Source organism: Pteropus medius, unplaced genomic scaffold, assembly GCF_902729225.1.
Source record: "Pteropus medius unplaced genomic scaffold, Ma_sr-lr_union100, whole genome shotgun sequence".
Classification (NCBI taxonomy): Eukaryota; Metazoa; Chordata; class Mammalia; order Chiroptera; family Pteropodidae; genus Pteropus; species Pteropus medius.
This window is the reverse complement of record NW_024342473.1, coordinates 7539512-7558262: the sequence shown is the minus strand read 5'-3', so window position 1 is coordinate 7558262 and position 18751 is coordinate 7539512.

Genomic DNA, 18751 nt, shown 5'->3' with positions numbered 1-18751 from the left:
AATTACTACAAGGCTGAGAGCTTTCCCCTGGGCAATGTTGTGGCTCTGTGTTTCTAATCATACTTGATTGTTTAAAATCCTGGATGAATTAGCAGAGTTCATGAAGGTAATTAGAATGACTAACTAAGTTGTGAACATCCTCAAAAATAAGTGATTGTAACCAATCCAATGGAGAAGTTACAAACAAAGCTAAAATAAAAAGACAAGATATATCTTTGACCAAACTAGGCAACATCTTTAATTCTGTCCTAATTAGAAAGCTTATAACTGTAACAGTAAGTCTGACTCAGACTGACTTAAAAAAATAAGGAAATGTATTAACTCATATAATAAGAACTCCAAGATATGGCAGGGTCAACAATAGCATCAGTCACCCAGATTTTTATGTCTCTTGTCACTGTTGTCTATAGGATTCATCCGAAGGCTGGTTCCCCTTGTATTCTTCCTATGACTGCCCAAAGCAATTTTGGTCACATGATCCTTTTTTCACATTCACTAGGTGAGAGAGCAAGTAAAAGTCCTGATGGTTTAACTCAATTCACATGACTGCCTCTGAATCAATAACTGTAATCAAAGGGATCGCTACGTACTGTTTGGCATACTGTTTGGCTTAAACCTTGGTTACTGAACCAAAATCTGGCAAAAGGAGGAGAAGGAATTTGGAACTTAGTAAGCACAATGTAAGTGATGATGATGGTGGTGATTAAAAGAGGAATAACAAAAAAGGAAATTATACATATATGTGTATATATACACACACATATATATGTATATACACACACATGCACACGTGAATGAGCAGGAAAAAAATGGACAAAATAGAACAATATTGCTATTGAGCTATGGAAATTCTGAACAAACCTAAACTTGTGAAATACTACGGCCAGTGACTCCCTCGTACTTCTTATTTTCTTCCTTTTGGAATGAGTGTCTCTAGCTGCTATCCTTTGCCTGTCCCGCCACTGTATTTTGGGTATAAAGGTGGATTACTTGTCACATTAGTTTCGCAGGTCTACAGATGGAGAGGAATTGTGCTCCAGTTGTTTGACTTAATAAACTACCTGAGGTGCCTTAGCTATACGTGGGCATGTTTTAGATGATGAGATTCTAAACTTCAAAGTGATGCTATAATGGGATAAAACTTATGAAGATTTTGAGAGGAGGTAGGTATATTTTGCATATGGGAGGGACATGAATCATAGGGGACCAGAAAGTGGCTAGGCTCGAGGATGGCCCCCAGTGAATCCACGCCTCTTAGTATTCACTGCCCTTCTCTTGAGTGTGGGTGAGATCTGTGACTTACTTCTAACCAAAAGAATGTGATGGAATGTCGCTTCTGTACATTGGATAAGGTCGTAACTTTCTTCTTGCTAGTGGACTCTCTCTATTGACTCTCTCCCTTGCTGGCTTTGATGAAGTGAGCTGCTTATGGAGAGGCCCAGGTAGCAAGGAACTTAGAGTGGCTTTTAGCAGACAGCCAGCAAGGAACACAGGCCTTCAGCCTGACAACCTACAAGAAACCGAATTCTGCCAGCAGCCACATGAGCTTGGAAGCGAACCTTCTCCAGTCGAGCTTCGGATGAGACTCCAGGCCCGGCTGACACTTCGATCGCAGCTTTGTGAAAGACCCTAAAGTGGAGGACTCAGCTAACCCGTGTCTGGATTCCTAAGCCACAGAAACTATGAGATAATGAATGTGTTATTTTGTCACTAAATTTGTGGTGATTTGTTAGCAGCAAATACATACCACACAAATATATATATGGAAACTTAGTTTCTGATAAAGGTAGCACTTCAGCTTTATGCAGGGGAGGATTGGATTATTCAATAAATGGCATTGGAACAACTGGACAGCCATCTGGAGAAAGATATACATGGAGCCTTACTTATGTCACCACTATAATAAATTCCAGTTGGATCGCAGATTTAAATGCTAAACACAAAATAATATATCTTAGTAGTAGAAGATATGGGGGCAATGTTCATAATTTCAGGAAAAATACTATCTAAATGCTAAACTTTCTAGATGCCAAGGATGAAAAGATAACATTAACAGCATAAAACTAAACCGACTTGTGTGAAATAAACGTTGTAAGTATGGAGGAAAGAAAAAACAAACTGGAAAAAAAATTTCCTATATATACATCAAACAAAGGCTATTCTTCTTAATAGGTAGAGTTCAATGAATCAGAACAAAGAATGCCACAGAGAATGGGCAGAGAACATAGTTCGCAGAACAGAAAATACCCGTGGCTCTAGAACATCAGTAAAGATGTTCCACCTCACTTGAAATAGGAAGAAACCAAATTAAAACTACAATAAGATCTCGTTTTTTAACCTATCAATTGGCAAAGGTAAAAAAGTTGGATAATCATGTGCTGAGGAATGGGGGAAAGAAGCACTTTCATGCATGTGAGTATAAATTGGAATAATCTCTGTGGAGAGCGATTTGATAAAATATCTATTAAAATGTCAAAATATGACATAGCAATCCTAGTTCTAGAAATTTTACCTACATATATAACTGCACATAATATTTTTCAAAGATACTCTCTGAAACGCAGTTTGTAGTAGGGAAAGAGCGAAAGTAGCCACCAACATGCGCATTAATAGGGCACTGTTTAAATATCTGCTTAAAACGAACAAATAAACATGGGAGTTCTCTTTGCACTGATATGAAAGTTTCCAAAGTTGTTAAAAACAAAGACTGAAATGTTGCATAATGTATATTATTGGTACAAAAATTTATGTTTATCAGACATGCTCGAACACGCAAAGAACACTTCTGGAAAAATACACAAGAAGCGAGGAACGGTGGTGCTTGCTTCCAGGATGGAGAACTAGGTGGCTGGGGTGGGCAGAAGTGAGGAGGACACTTACTTCTTATTCTCTAGATTTTCAAATATTCGGATGAAAATTATAAATGTATCTTCTATTCATAGTTATTGATAAAAAAGTTAAGATGAGGTTTGTGTCACCAAATGCTCTCTCCAGGACTTAAAGGGAGGAGTACATTCAGGCAGCAAGAAAAAGCCAGTGAATGCCCCCTCTGTTGGCATAAAAGGAGAGAACGCCCACTGCATTTTTAGAGAGCGTCTTAAAATAGTGCATTGCAAAGCTCAGTGGGCTGAGCCCTTTATGATTGTTGGTTAGAGGACCGTCAGGGATCATTTTCCAAGAGCCAACTTGCAATCCTCTGTATTCCAGAAGATGTTTTTTTTCTGTGCAAATGTTGAAGATTTGGAGAATGTGGCTAGAAGAGCTGATAGCTCCATGCAAAGCAGGTGGGGGATGCCTCAGCTTTTTTCTCATTTTTTTTTTTTTTCCTATCCTCATTCCAAGTCAGTGGCACTACTCATCTTTCCTGGGTCCAGCCTTCGACACAGGCTCTGCAGCTGCTGAAACTGACCCCTCCTCCCTCGTTCCCTCTCTAAGTCTGGAACAGTCCTTGCTGGCACTTCTGCAGCTGTGACTCATTGCAAATGCTTTGCATTCCGGGATGTTCTGCAGGGTTTGGGGTCTCCCCTGTGGCTTGAAGCATTAGGCAAGTTGAAAGCAAGTTGAAAAAGAGGCCCCACAGCTGCCAAAACATTATAAGGATGAGGGAGAAAGTTGTTAGGAAAACTGAAAAAGTTTTATGCTGCCGGGACCCCAGCCAGCCACTCCATGATTTGGGCCTGCTGGTAACTTGAGCTGGGGGACGCTGTGGAGGCTGAGTCTGGTTGTCCAAGCCCCAGTGAGGCCCATTCACAAATCCACAAGCACCACTCACCATCTGGAGACCAGCTCCATTTATCTGGGAAGAACTGGTTGAAGCTACTTTGGAAAGTAGAAATGTGTATCTTATCCAGAAATGTTTGTTTCAAATATTAGTTTACCTTTAACTCACTGGAATTATTTTGTTAGTTTATCTCTCCCTCTCTACCACCTATGGCTACTCACAATATATGTCTGTATTCAGGTCAATTGACACCTACTTTTAAAACAATGGTATTTTTTTTCCCCCTTCCTTAAAGCTATAGAACCGTATGTTGAAGAGTTTTTGTAAAAGATATAAATGCCAAACTGTCCAGGTTAATTAAACAGAGATGAATAGGAGCTGGGGGAGAGAAAAACCCTGCCCACCCACTTTCACCTTCTTTTCTTCCCTGTTCCTCTCTATGTAGACTCCAATGGGGCATAATTTAAAAAAAATCTTTTAAATAGATTTTATCAAGGTAAATTTACATACAATAAAAAACACCATTTTACATCTTCATTGGCAAATGTATATACCCATATAAGGCATAATTTGGAACCACTGGCTTAGTAAATATGAACACAATAAAATAAATGTACATTTTTAAAAGGGCATCAACAGTATTAATATTCACCCAAATTGTCCTTACCCTAATGGTGTGACATCATCACATGTTAATAGGGCTCCTTTGCTATCAAATAATACTATTCAATTGAGTTTCACTTGGATTCCATAAAAGAAAACAACTTGGATTTAATAGAAAACAAAGCTGAAGTGAAATGGAAAGAATTGTCCAATTTTCAACAAATTTTTCTTCTTTATACGAAATATTAGCTCTTAAAAGATCTCTTTAGGAAGAGATTTTGAAAGTCATTATTTGTTTTTTGAACCACATATTTTAATTTCATGCATTGATTGACCTGTCTATAAAAGATAGAGATAGTAACATTTTAATAATTCTCCCCTCTTCATATCTTCTCTCCCTAACTTATATATTATTATTTTTATATCAATGAGTTTATAACATTAGCATTCTCTTCAGTGACAATCCAACAAGTTTATATCGGTCTACATTTAAATAGATTTGTTATTCATCGAAAGCCCTTAATATGGCTTCTCTGTTCTCTTTTTCTTATTTCTATTCTTCTCTTAAATGACAGGATACTGTCAAGTAGTTTTTTCGAGAGAGGCTCCTAGGTGCTGTGTTTCCTGATTTTTGTATATTTGGGAAAGTGTGTTTTGCCTATATACTAGAACTTACTTATTTGGATAAGATATTCTTGAATGACACTCCTTTAGTCATTGCTTCTGTCTTCTGACATTAAATTCTGAGGTTAGTTCTTCCCCTGAACATAATTTGATATTGTTTGTCTCAATGCCTGAAGAATTCTTTCTTTACTTTTGAATTTCAATAGGTAGGCCAAGATATGTCTCAGTATTGAACATGCCAGGCTGAAGTTTTTGGAAATATGTTCTTTAATTCTGCATTCACTTTTCTTTGCTTGACAGATATTTTCTTGAATATTTTAATTTGATGGGTTTACTATTTCAGGGACATCACTTGTGACTATATTACATAATCTTTATCTAGTCTCCATTGTCTACCTCCTTCTTTCTACTTACTTTAATCTCTTAGTTTTTTTTTAACCTGCCTTTACTGTGGTTACTTCAAACCTTCACTCTATGTTAGAAATTCAAGCTTTAATTTAAGAAAAGTCCACTCTCTTCCTTGCTGTTTTTAATTAGTTTTGTAACTATGTTGTTCTGTCCTCATTTTCTTTCAGCTCATTCTGCTTTTTACTTTTTTTTTTTTAAATCACAAGGGATTTGAGCTCTTGTTCAATTTAATTCATGTTTTTAAAATGTTGTTTTCTGGTATAAAGCATTTGTAGGCAATTTCCTTGTTTCTAGGGTTATTCTAAGTCATGCCCTTTATCATGTTTATGTTCTTTTTCCTTGCTTGGAATTGTTAAAAAACAAGTATATTTGTGAAATTGCTTTACATTTTTTTTTCATTGCTCACATTATATCTGGATTTTCTATTTTCTACTTGTTTTGAATCAGGATTCTTTTTCTCGATAAAGTTCCGAGACCAATTTGTTCTCCTCTCTAGACCACAGTTTGAGGGCTGGAAATGTGTCTTCGCACTTTTCTGTCTGTGACCTGAGCTGATGGCACGGGGTGCCATCAACTGAGGCACTACGTAGTCACACCACTGCTTTTCTAGCCAATGAGTTCTGTCCAGTAGCCAAAAATTTGTTAAATTGGCTCTGCTTTTCCAAAAATTTGTTAAATATCCTGTGCCAATTTTCTTTCGTCCAGTTGGAGATTGTACCTATTCTTGAGGGTGAGAGGAAGAATTCTTTTGAGTTCAGAATTATTTAACAATCAGGATAATCATTTTAACGGTGATTAAGTAGTTAAAAAGTCAAGAGATTTTTTTTTTGGCAATTATTAAAATTCATGGCATCTGGGGGAAATTCCTTGGTAAATATTTGTTTTATTATTTATAAAAAAAACCCCTGCATGTTCATTTCATTGGGCTCTACGGTGTCCTTTTTTTACCTGGATGTCTCTAATACCCTCTGTTTTTTAAATGTTAAAGATAATTTTTATATTAAATAATGTCAAAGTTACAGAAAAATTGCAAGAATAGCTTTCAAGCCATGTGAGAGCAAACTGCCCTGTACCTTACTTCTCTGATATAATGAAAATTCAGCTTAAATACGATAGTCCCTAATGAGATAGGAAAATTGATTCCTTCTTTAATTATACTTGTTCTAATAGAGACTAGTAAAAAGTTAAATATAAAGAAAAAACATAATTAAAAAATAATAATACCGTAAAGTTAATAATTATTTCCCAAACTTCAATAGTTTACTTTTAATTCCCATTATCACTAGGACATAAAGAATAGAAAACTTATGTTTTAAATCCTTTTTCTCTGATCTTATCATCTCTAGAAGTATGGCTACTGGACAGAACTCATTGGCTAGAAAAATAGAAAGATATAATAGATTGGTAGATAAGGCTACTGGTAGAGAAATAGTGTATCTAGATTTTTGCAAGGCATCTGATAAAAAATCTTTCTTACTGTTGGTTGTTTAAGTGGCAAGATAGAGGTGTGTGTACTGGGTGGTTAGGCAACTAGGAGAACCATAGCTGGTCAGGCAACCATTTCCTGAAGATAAATGTGTGGTCCTCAAACCAGAGGGAAGCCTGGTCACAATGCTTACTTCTGACTCTACGCTGTGTAATCCTTTGACTGAGTCTAGAGAAACTCAAAAGACTAGCTTAAAAAGTATGTAGCAGCAGAAACCTGGGAATGAAAACTTACTGGATGATAGACTCATTACCTGAGAGATATTACTATCAAGTGATGAACCCAAATTAACAGAATGAAATTTTACATGTAGAATTTATAATTTGGGTTGCCCAGTGTCTGAAAACTTTTTTGTTATTTGGGAGGAACCGTAAGATAATAAGAGGAAGCAGCCCCTCCACTTTGGAGGCCAAAATGGCAGTTATCTCCTTGGGAGCATGAGCAAGGATAAGACCTAACCACAGATGATCAAATGCTACCACCTGGGACTTTATATCCTGAGGAGAAGATGATAAGGCTCAAGTCAATTAGGGGTGCTTCAGGGTAGCTCTGCAGGGAGGAGAGTCTGTAGGGGTGAGGCACATATCCTATGGCAGCAGAACCCGGCACAGGGGCGATAGGTATCCAGTGGTGATGCCAGTCGTGGGGCAGTGAGTGCCTTGTTGGCAAGTGGCACATTCTGAGCAGCCTGTTCCTGTGGTGGCAGATCATCTGGGCCTTGCCACCTTCAACTCATTTCCTCTCTGACCCATTTCTACCTTTCTTTGATTCTAGAAGCTTCCAAATACCCATTCAGTACATTCCATTTCTGCTTAAGAAGCTGTAATTGGTTTCTGTTGACAAGTATAATATATGGGATTTCAGGATCAAAAACATCAACTGAGAAGACCTGGATATTTGCAATTAATATGAAAAAGACCTAGGAATTTTAGTGCACAGTGATGTAATGGGTGTCCATAAAGTGGCTACAGTGGGCAGGACAAAGAAAGTCAGGGGCCTACTTCTTCATTCTTCTCCTGTTAACTACAATTACAGTATATTTTACTGGTCAAAGGGTTTAAGTTTGAAATGTGTACAGTTGGAGTTATGTTACCCCTGGGATAATATCATAGAGAAGTAATAATACAAAGACAGACGCAAAATGGCCTTAAAAATAAAACAACGTCCCGCACACAAGTACGTGTGTTATAAGAAGTGAGAGAAAGTGAGAGCTGAGACTGTCCAGATGGGACAAGGATGAGAAATGAGTGTTGTTTGGACACTAACTTCTATCACTAGTAGAATGAACCTGGAGGGACCATTTCCTGGGCTCCAACCAGACTAAAAACCACTTTCCTCTTGGAGGCACTTATTCTGGGGTGCAGATACCTTCTTCCCCAATAGTGTTCATAAATTAGTTGTACCAGAGACTCCGGGTGACTCATATTTCCATCATGGAAGAAATAAAAGATCAAAATTTATTGAAATGTTCCAAATGTGTACTATTGTAGTCTCGCTTTGCCTTTTGGTTTCCAATGTGTTCAAATGAGTAATAACCCCAAACCCTGTTCTTTTTTGCAACTTCATAATAAATCTAAGGCCACTTCTATCATCAGAGTATCCCTGAGGATAATCTTGATTATAGTAATTAATTATTTCAAGTAAGAAATAATAAACATATCTTATACATGCATATATTACTTGTACATTTCTTCCAACTTCCATGTGGAATGTAAGAATTGAAGTAATTGAGTATATTTTGTATTTGCAAGAAATCAAAATCTCTGAAGTGTAATTAAACTCTTTCTCCAGCTTGTATGTAAACTGATTCTATCACTCTCAGAATCTACTGGCATCAAGAATTGAGAGAAGTAGGGAAATGAAGGCCTCTCCACCTTCAACTCTCCTTGGCAGGGTACACAGGACCAAGGCTTCTCCTTGGGAAATACAATCTGGGGATTTAATACTGGCAGTATTTAGAGAGTCAAACAAGAGCTTCATTCAGTCTCATGAGGGTTTCTACAAATAATACTGCTGTGAGTATACTTCTGAATACTAAGCATGCATATTAACTAGCTTAACTTTTGTTCCTTGTTTTTAGTTATGGCAAATGATCTGGCTTAAGCTAGTCCCCCTTCTCCCTTTCCTGTCTTGTGACAAATATTTCTGCAAAGTCTGATTGAAGCTAGCAGAGCAATCTGTACCAATAGAACAGGCTGTGAGCTCCTTGGGGTGAAGGTTGAGAGCAGTGGAGAGAGGGAAGCTTGGCTTATTTTCTCTTTCCAGCACCTAGGACAGTCACAGCACAAAGTAAAGGCTGTTGGATTAAATTAAATTAAAAGGAATGGAAAGAACTAGCTCCTAATATCAAAACCACACATAAACGAGGAATATTTACTAGGTTTCTAAAGAATTAAATTTAATAGATAAAGCAAATTTTTGGCAGGAACAGAAGCTGGGGATGTATTTCTTCTTGATGTTCATATTATTGCTTGACCCATTGTATAATAATTTATTAAGAAGTAAGGGAACAGAGGAAGGCCATTTAAAGAAAGTTAATAAAAACAGCATCTTTTTTACGCATATTTTTTGTTAGGTTTGATTCTTAAAAAAAATGAACTGTTGACAATTCTAAAACCCAAAAACAGTTAAATTTATAATTATATTTGCCTAAAAGGAACAAAGAAAATAATTAAGGACTTTATTCTATTTCTCCTCACTAAAATTTAATTTCCCCTGTTTAAAAAAAAAATTTAAAAAACTCCAAATTAATAATTAACACATTTTTTTTAAATGGAGAAAGCACACATACTAAAAATAGGAAATGGAAATGGATTAATAACCACAGATGTAGGGTAAATTAAAAGATTTCTAAAAGCTGATTTTGCTCAGCTCTATGCAAAAAAAATTTTTAAATGCACAAAATGGATGATTTTCTAGTAAAATATTAATTGCCAATGTCAACCCTGGAAGACACAGACAATCAAAACATAGCAATTACTATAAGAGAAATGTGGAAATTTGTCAACCTTCCTACCAAAAATAAAAAAATAAATAATGCCCTAGTCACAGATGATTTTACTAGGAAATTCTACCATTTTTTAACTAATAGATGACACCACGTTTTAGAAATATTCTCTAGAATACCGAAAGACATTCTCTAGGGTAATTATAAACAAAATACATATAAAACAATCATTGGCATCCATATTAGGAAAGCTATGTGATTGCCAATGTTTAACCTTTTTTTGACTAACCGAAATGACAATTTCATATGGGTCAGCCTAATATCTGCAAATAACAACCACTGAGAAAACATAATGGTCACAATAAAGATAAATACTTCAGGATAAAATTAAGAAATCTTCACAATCTATACAAAGAAAACTTTCAAAAACTCTAAGGGATGCAAAACAAAATTTGAATGGAAAAGCATGCCCTTTTCTTAGATAGGAGGCTTCGATATCAATACAGATGTCTGCTTCTTCCCAATTAATCTAGAAATTTAACATAATCTCAATGAAAGCACCAAGAGTAATTTTTTAGAAGTTGAAAGACTGATTTCGAAGTTCTTATTTGATACAAAAACAACCTTCAAAGTAATAGCCAAGCACGTTACTTTAAAAAACAAAAAAGCAAATAATGTGGGAAAACCAGCCCTACAAGATAACATAACATTATAGACCTGCTTTGTGAATGAAGTCAGTGGAATAGATTCCAGAATTCAAAAACGGACTTACACATGAAGAATTTTAGCATAATTAAAGTGGCACTTCGATTAAATAGGGAAAGGATTGATTATTCAATAAAAGATGTTTGGACCGTTAACTGAGTATGTGAATATAATACTTCATTCTATATACAAAAATAAATTTGAAATAAATCAACAGATTTAAATGTAAACAAACTAATCCATAAAAGTACTAGAAAAAACCATGGAAAGATTTTTATGAGCAAATACTTAGGAAGTTATTTGGAGAAAGAATTTAAGAAGTTCTTTGGAGGAAGCAAGCAAATATTTTAAAAATCTCAGGAGAAATTAGAAGTCTTAAGAAGTTTGATTTCCTGACCAAGAGTCAGAGAATAGGTTAGTTTAAACCTCTGAAAGTTTACTCTTAGAGGAAGGGGTGGGGAATCCCAAGCACTCCCTATGTGCCTGCTTAATGCTGTTGATACATAAATGTATATGCAGATCCTGAGTGGAGAGAAGTATAATCCAGATATTAGTAGGATTTCCTTCTCCTTTGAATTCAAAGGAAATTAGATTGAGCTCTTGTGTTCCTCCTCAGGGAAATTTGGGTAATTTATTCATTTCCCAATCACCTATATTTTGGAGAGTTAATTTGATTTATCAACTGTTTCGCCTTACCATATGCTGTTACTGTTTCAGCCCTTTCCCCCTTGTTCCCCTTAAATTATCATTCACACAGGCATTTGTACATGCAGCATACTTTACAGAAAGTTGCTTGGTTTCCATTTCCCTTCCAGACCTTTTTCACATCTTCCTATCTTAAATTTACCTGGGCTCTAGTGTTCTGTATTTGTCAGCTCAGTTCTCTTTATATACAGAATTATTTTGATTTTTTCCAGGCCTGCCTTTGCATAGCCCAGAACTCATTAGTGTTTTGCAAAAACTACGGTTCATCTAAGGGAATGTGAACCTCAAGACTGCAAGAAGGTCTGGCAAAGACTTCCTTTTTGGCTTTTGTGTGAAGTTGGGAACAGATATTTCCCCACCGGTAGCAATTATTATTCCATTGTCCTTAGAAAGCAGAAGTGGCTACAGTTTTCATCTTACTTAATTTGCTTCTTTTCCATCATAGAAAGAACAAGATTTCATAGCCATCTTGGCTACATTTTCCCCTTGTCTAACATTATTCACTACATAGAAGAAACAATTCAAAGGTAGAGCAAAACGAAACAACAAACTCATCATGGACTACCTAGGTCGGTGATAAAGTTATTGGCCTAAATCCTGTTGAGCATATTTAAAAACAATTTCTAAAAGATTTAGACCATTCAAAGGCTGAGATTCATGGGCAAGTGTTATGATTTTAAAAGTTAATTAAGTTATTAGATAGACTTACACCTGGTCTGGGGCAACACTTCAGTTACTGAAGTTTTTTCAGAAGACTGGGCCAGGTAGTTAAATCGTAGTACTTTTAAAGATTCTGATCCTTTATGTCTCTAAATGTCTGGGTGAGACATTTCCTTCCTGTTTCTTAGATTCTGCTATCTCCCAATGTTTTATATTGCTCAAAACTCTCAAAAGAATGGAATATTTACATTCTATGGTGTTTAGACTATAATATGTAAATTTATCAAGGTTGTATTATCGGTTTCTTAAAAAACACACTTTGGATTAGTAACTCATGCATACAATTAAAAATTCAAAAGGCACAAAAGACTATATGGCTAAAAGTGAGACTCCTTCCCCATTTCTATTCTTCGGTTATCTAATTCTCAATTGCAAAGAAAACCACGAGGATTAGTTTCTTATCTTTCAGAGTTATTTTATACTACCTCCCTGCCCACAATAGTACATTCTATACACTCTGCAATTCTACATTCTATACATACTGTTTTTCATTTTGGTTTTCACTTAACCATATAGCTTGGGGATCGTTCCATACCTATACATGTAGAACTGCTTTATCTTTAATTTTTTTAATCTTTAAACTGCACATCATTCCACTATATGGACATAACATCATTTATTTCATGATTCCCAATCAATGGCCATTTACATTGTTTATAATCTTTTGCTGTCACCAATTCTGTAATGAATTACTTTATATGTAGGTCATTTTGCATGTGTGAGAACATCTGAAGGATACATTTGTAAAAGCAGAACTGCTCAGTTAAAGGTATGGATATTTTCAGTTTTGATAACTATTGCTAAATTGCCTTCCAAAAAGGTTGTACCTATGCATGCTTCCACTAGCCAACATTCGAGTACCTGTTTCTTAGCACCCTGCCCAGAAGAGCATGTTATCAAGCTTTTGAACTTTGTCAATCTTATAGGTGGAAAATGGTATCTTGTACTTTCAATTTAATCTTCTCACTGAATAATCTAAAATGTCATCATGTACTAAATTTGTCTATTTGATGCATTTCTGAGTTTTAAAAAATTTATTCCGTTGGTCTCTTTTGTGTCTTCATATACTATTACTATAGTGTTTCAATCACAGTAGTTTTAGGCTTTTTTTTTTTTTCACTCTGCAGTAGGTTTAATCACCCTTATTATTTTTTTTCTTCTAAGAAATTTCCTGGCTATACTTGATTTTCTGTATGGATTTGAGAAATAGTTTGTCTGGCTTCAAAAACATCCTGTTGCATTTTTGAGATTACATCACATGAATAGATTATTTGGGGATACTATTACTCACTTGTTAAAGCTTTTTATTGAAGGCTTACCATTTCTTTTCCATATCTTTGAGTCATGTCTTCCTTGTGCTTACAACATCTTAAGTAAAATAGTTTCTTATTTCTTCACAGCATCTTTGGAAACAGGGACAATAAAAGGAATTAGCCCAAGATTATACTTGAAAGAAAGTTCTAATCATTTTGTATTTATTTGGTGACACTTCACTAGTAGATTTCATGCAAATTCAAAACAAAACAAACTTTTCTACCAAGGATTAAATTTTCCTATAGCAAAAAGCTAGCAATATGCCAGCATAATAATGCAGTGTATTTCTTGCACCATGATTTGTGGCCAAGCCCTGTGGAATGCATTTCAATCATGGAGTAACAATCTCAAAGGAATTTTGAAAGCAGAGTTGGTTTGAATGCTGTACAATGACACACAAGATCTTGGCCTATTTCCCAGATTTCTCCTTTTTGGTTTTCTGGCAAGTCCGGTCATGCCTGGTAATTTGCTAAATATGGTATTTGGGACCAGTGACTTCCTGAATGTGACATTGGGATCAATGACATTTGTCTGACCAAGGGTTTTAGGACTATAATTTTTAGACATACTGCAGTTCTCTACTGAACTGGTGCTCAGGAAGCCCTGGCACAAGGGCACAAACAGGAAGGGCAGTGTGAGAGTTGATTATAGAAGGCAAAGCTCTTGAGAGAGAATGTTCTATTGTGTGAATATTGAGTTACATACCTGGCCACATTGGTGTTCCAGCTGGAGGATCGTCAGATCTTTAAATAAATATCTATTGGATTTATAAGCTATCTTTACGCCACCCTTGACAAATGGCCACTCACTAAAGGTCAGCCAAGACTCGATAAATAGTTGATTATCTGCAGCGACGTGGGCACTTCCTACTTTCGCCCTAGTTCAATTAACATGGGGAGAGCGGAGAAAGAGCTCGCATTAGAGCCTACTGCAAAGAGCCTACTGAATTACTTAGGACTCAAGTATGTGTTGACATGCCTCTGAGTGTATTTTTGGATTACATTTCCAAAACAAATATTGTTTTGATATTTTTATTTTAGTCAACACTTTTCTCCTCAATGCCATATGTAATTAAGAGCCGACTTAAAATATATTTTTTTAAATGTATAGCAGTATGATATACATACCTAGGTAACGTCTGTTTTTGCTACTACGTAAATGAGGACATTCTTTAGCTTGTTCCTCTGCAACAAAAAGACTACTGTGTTCTAAACTAGAATGTTATGCAAGAATCTGACTAGCATAGTTTACTGAATGCTCAGCCTGTTTAGTGACATACCAAAAAGTAGGACAAAGGCCGACAGCAAAAATGTGGGGCAAGTTTTAAGGAATGAAGTTAAAGGCGTATGGATGATGAAATATTTAATTATCAAGGCAGAGACCAGGCTGTAGAATCTAGCAAGTAAAAGTATAAAGATGAGCCGTGAGTGGGCTATTTGATTCAATGATCTTACTGGTTTGTTGAGCATGAAGTGTTGCCAAAATCATGAAATTAGACCTCTCTGAACAGAGGACGATGATGGTGTGATGGTGTTGCATATCACTTGGCTTTTATCCCCACTATAATGGCAATACCTTAGGCTATAAATATTAACCATTTATATATGAGAAATTAAAGGTGAGGTAAAATGGGCTGCAAAAGAAAATTGTTACTGTAAATTAGGCATATGGCGTATAAAGTTTAGAGAGCATTTTTAAGTCTAGAAAAAATGACATAACACAAATTTCATGGTTCTCCTTTTATTAATAGAATTTGTCTCAACCAAGTCATATGAGGAATATTTTTTACAAACATGACTGTGCTCCCAAGTCTTAAAAAATTTGCCTTAAGTATTAGTAAATTCTGTAGTTACAGAACTCAGCAAATCTCAGATAAGTGAAAATCTGAGTCTGACAAGCCTCTCAGCGAAATGTAAAACATGATTTAAACTAAAGGGAATTCTAGTTTCTTTTGATGACAATTTTTCATTTCTTTAGGGACCGCCGTACACCTAAGAACCAGAGTGCCTGTATACATATTAATTATGCTAAAGAACTGTCTGAATATTTCAGGGTCCGAATTCTGGAAAAGACTTCACATCATTGAAAATGTGGTTCCAGGGCGATTATGACAGATTACCATGAAGGATTTCTTCAGCCCTCTTAAACCCAGGGAATTGGATTGACTATTCCCACCACTATTTTACTCCTGGGTGATACTATTTAGCTGCTGTTTGTACTGAATGGAATACAGGTCAGATTACAGTCACTGGGCAACTCACTTGCCAAGACATCAGTCATTCTGCCCAGAGCCCTAAAGGAGGCAAAGCAGGACGTGATCACCTTGGTTTATTCTTTTCATGGAATATACTCATTTTTATCCCACTTGCAAGCACTGTGTGTGCATGTGTGTGTGTGTGTGTGTGTGTGAACTAACAATCGAGATCATAAGCAGAGGAGTAAGCTAGATTTTGACTGAGTTACAAGTCCCAGGCCTCCGCCTACAGATATTAATGTGGAGTCTGGTTCTGAGGCCCATGTAGAATGCTTTGCCACAGATTTCGCTAGGAGAGGCAGCAGAGCACAGGTTTAAGCATCCATCCAGAGCTGCTGCACTGTCATCTCATAGCTGTGTGACCGGGGTCTGTTTACCTAAACTTGTGTCTTGCTTGCTTCCTTGTTGAAAAATAAGGCCTCACAGCAGTATTTACCTCACAGGGGTACTGTGCCCATTGAATGAGGGAATACTTCTAAAGCATCTAGAACAGTGCTGGATAGATAGCGAACTGGTAAATGTTAACAATGATTTTGATAAAAGTCACATGATTGAAGATTTAATAAATTTGGTGAGCTAGTAAGCTTCCACATAGACATACATATATGTCTATGTATATAGATGTGGCCTTAAATCTTTTTACAGCTGAAAGGGGAAAAAAATCAGCAGAGAAACCTTTGAAATGTGTGGTAGTAGCAAATCTTTACAACCGTATATCTGGTTGAGAAAAATTCTCAGGCTTCGATGTGTCAGAAACGAGCATTCTCCAACTTGGTATTACTATGAGGAGTCGGTTCACATAGCCCCCAAACAAGATGCCTCAGTCCTTCCTGCTGCCTATGTAACTGTCACACTGCCTGTGTCAACACTACCTCCCGGACTAGCCCTTCCCCTGTGCTCTGCTGTGGTATCCTTTCCCATAGAAATTATCTTTAGTACTACATGTGGCCAAACATCAGAGGCAAAAATTTTGTGTAAGGACTGACCTTGGGGTACATTTACATATAGGTACAAACTGTGGTCTTTCGCCTCCAAAAAAGTTGCAGTCCCAAGGTTAATAGCTATTTCCAACTTAGAATACATTACCTTCTTTATAAACAAAACAGCAAAACCTTATAGTGTCTCTCACAAAAGCAAATTAATTGACCAACTATCGTTTCCCATAAACCCCATCTTTTTCTCCTCTGAGTGTTTTCCCTTCCATTATGTTTTAGTTGCGGGGAGGGTAAATCATAAATTATTTTCTGTAGACAGAAAATAGTCTGCAGATGGAAGGAATTAAAGGAGCATGGGGGACGCCCTCCCTCCCCGCCCCATTGTAAATGGTGATTACTGACTTCCAAACAAGTTGAAGTTCAATAAGTGGTGAAAAAAATAGAAGAAATTCTGGGATGAGGGGACAGCAAGTGCAAAGATAGAGAGATGTGAGCATGCAGTTATGTTTAGGGAACAGCATACGGCAAGAAGAAAATACTTCTTGGTCTCTGCAGGGAACTGCCACTGAGTTACTGTGAGGTACAAATTGGGGAGCGCCCGTAATTATAAATATCTAGTTAGGCGTTTTCTTTTGGCACAGGTTAATACGACAATCAGTCTTTTAAAATAGTACACTCAAGTTCTATTTTCAAGTTCGTCCTGACATACACTTCATACTCTTCTGCTGCATCGTAGGAGCTATTAATTTTGCTTTCTTCGATTGTGGAAAAAGCAAGGTCTCTTTTGTCTGAGCCTCTTGGTTCCAGGTAGGGAAGATTTGCCTTTTCTCAAGGCTTCTCCCGATTCATCAATTCCCATGAATTTTGTTCACATAATTTTCCTACTGCAATGTAAACTCCATGAAAAAAAGAATTTTTACATTTTTAAATTCATGGTTATTCTTAGCACTTAGAATCACATAGTAACAGTCCAGATATACATAATTCAATAAATTTAAGCACCTACAATGTGGTACCGTGTGGAGGATCCAATGATAATTAAGGTATGCTTCCTACCTTTGAAGAGCTTGCAAGTGAGAATGCGACCTGTAATCAAACCCCAAATCAAGGCAAAATGAATCCAATGCAACTATGAGGCCAACATTGTTAATGGGGGGGCCGAGGGGTGCTATGAGTTGAATGTCTCCCCAAAGTCATATGTTGAGACCTAATCCCCGTGTGATAGTTTGGAGGTGGGGCCTTTGGGAAGTGATTAGGTCATGAGGGTGGAACCCTCATGAATGGGATTAGTGCCCTTATAAAAGGGACCCCAGAGAGATTACTTGCCCCTTTTGCCACGTGAGGTTGCAGCGAGAAGATGGCAATCAGAGAGGAAGCAGGCTCTCACCAGACACTGAATCTGCTGGTACCATGATCTCGGACTTCCCAGTCTCCATAACTGTGAGAAATGTTGTTCGTAAGCCACCCATTTGTTTTGTTTTGTTTTTGCTATAGCAGCGCAAATGGACTATGACAGAGGCTCATCAACAGTTCTAAATTTCAACCAGATGATGGAAGAAAGACTTCACAGGGCATTGTCCTCAAAGTCATAATTTCCATTAGAGATACAGAAGTTATTTTTGGTGAAATAATTATTAATTTGAGCTCTTTTGGATCTAAGAGACAGAAACACATCTCAAAATAACTTAAGCAAATGAAAGTGTACTGGGCAATCTGGGGCGTGGAGGCGGGGCCATGTGCTTCGGTTCTCCAGGGAGCCTTGCCCTGTCCATGCCATGTTCACTTCCTTCTAATAGGCTGGCCACAGATGGCTCCATGCTCATATTACACCACGTGACACTGGATTATATTTGAGCCGTAGAAGGCTATCTGCATTTCAGGGCCAACAAATAAAACCTTATGGCAGGCCTCTGCTTGGTCTCATTTGGGTCATGTGCCTATCTCTGGGCTGATCGTTGTGGCTCATAGGGCAGGAAATATGGTCTGACTTGAGTCATTTATCCATCACTTGGCCAGTGTAGAGAGAATACTGTGACTGAGTTGTGTTAATAGAGACTTATACAAAGCAGAAAAGAATTTTAACCAGTGGTGGGGAAGGTTGCAAGGAGGCTTTTATTGGATTGGCAGCCCTATCAGCACCATATAGAGTGGGCAGGGCTAGGGCAGTATTTCATAAAGAGATAGTGGGGAGAGGACCCAAAAGGAGAAATAGGATGTTGGGCAGACAGAAATAACAGGTAACTGCTATAATAACTAAACTGTACAGGATCAGGAGGCTTATGTTCCCAGGAATGCTTAGAACGGCCTATTTTTGAGGTTGTTTACTGTA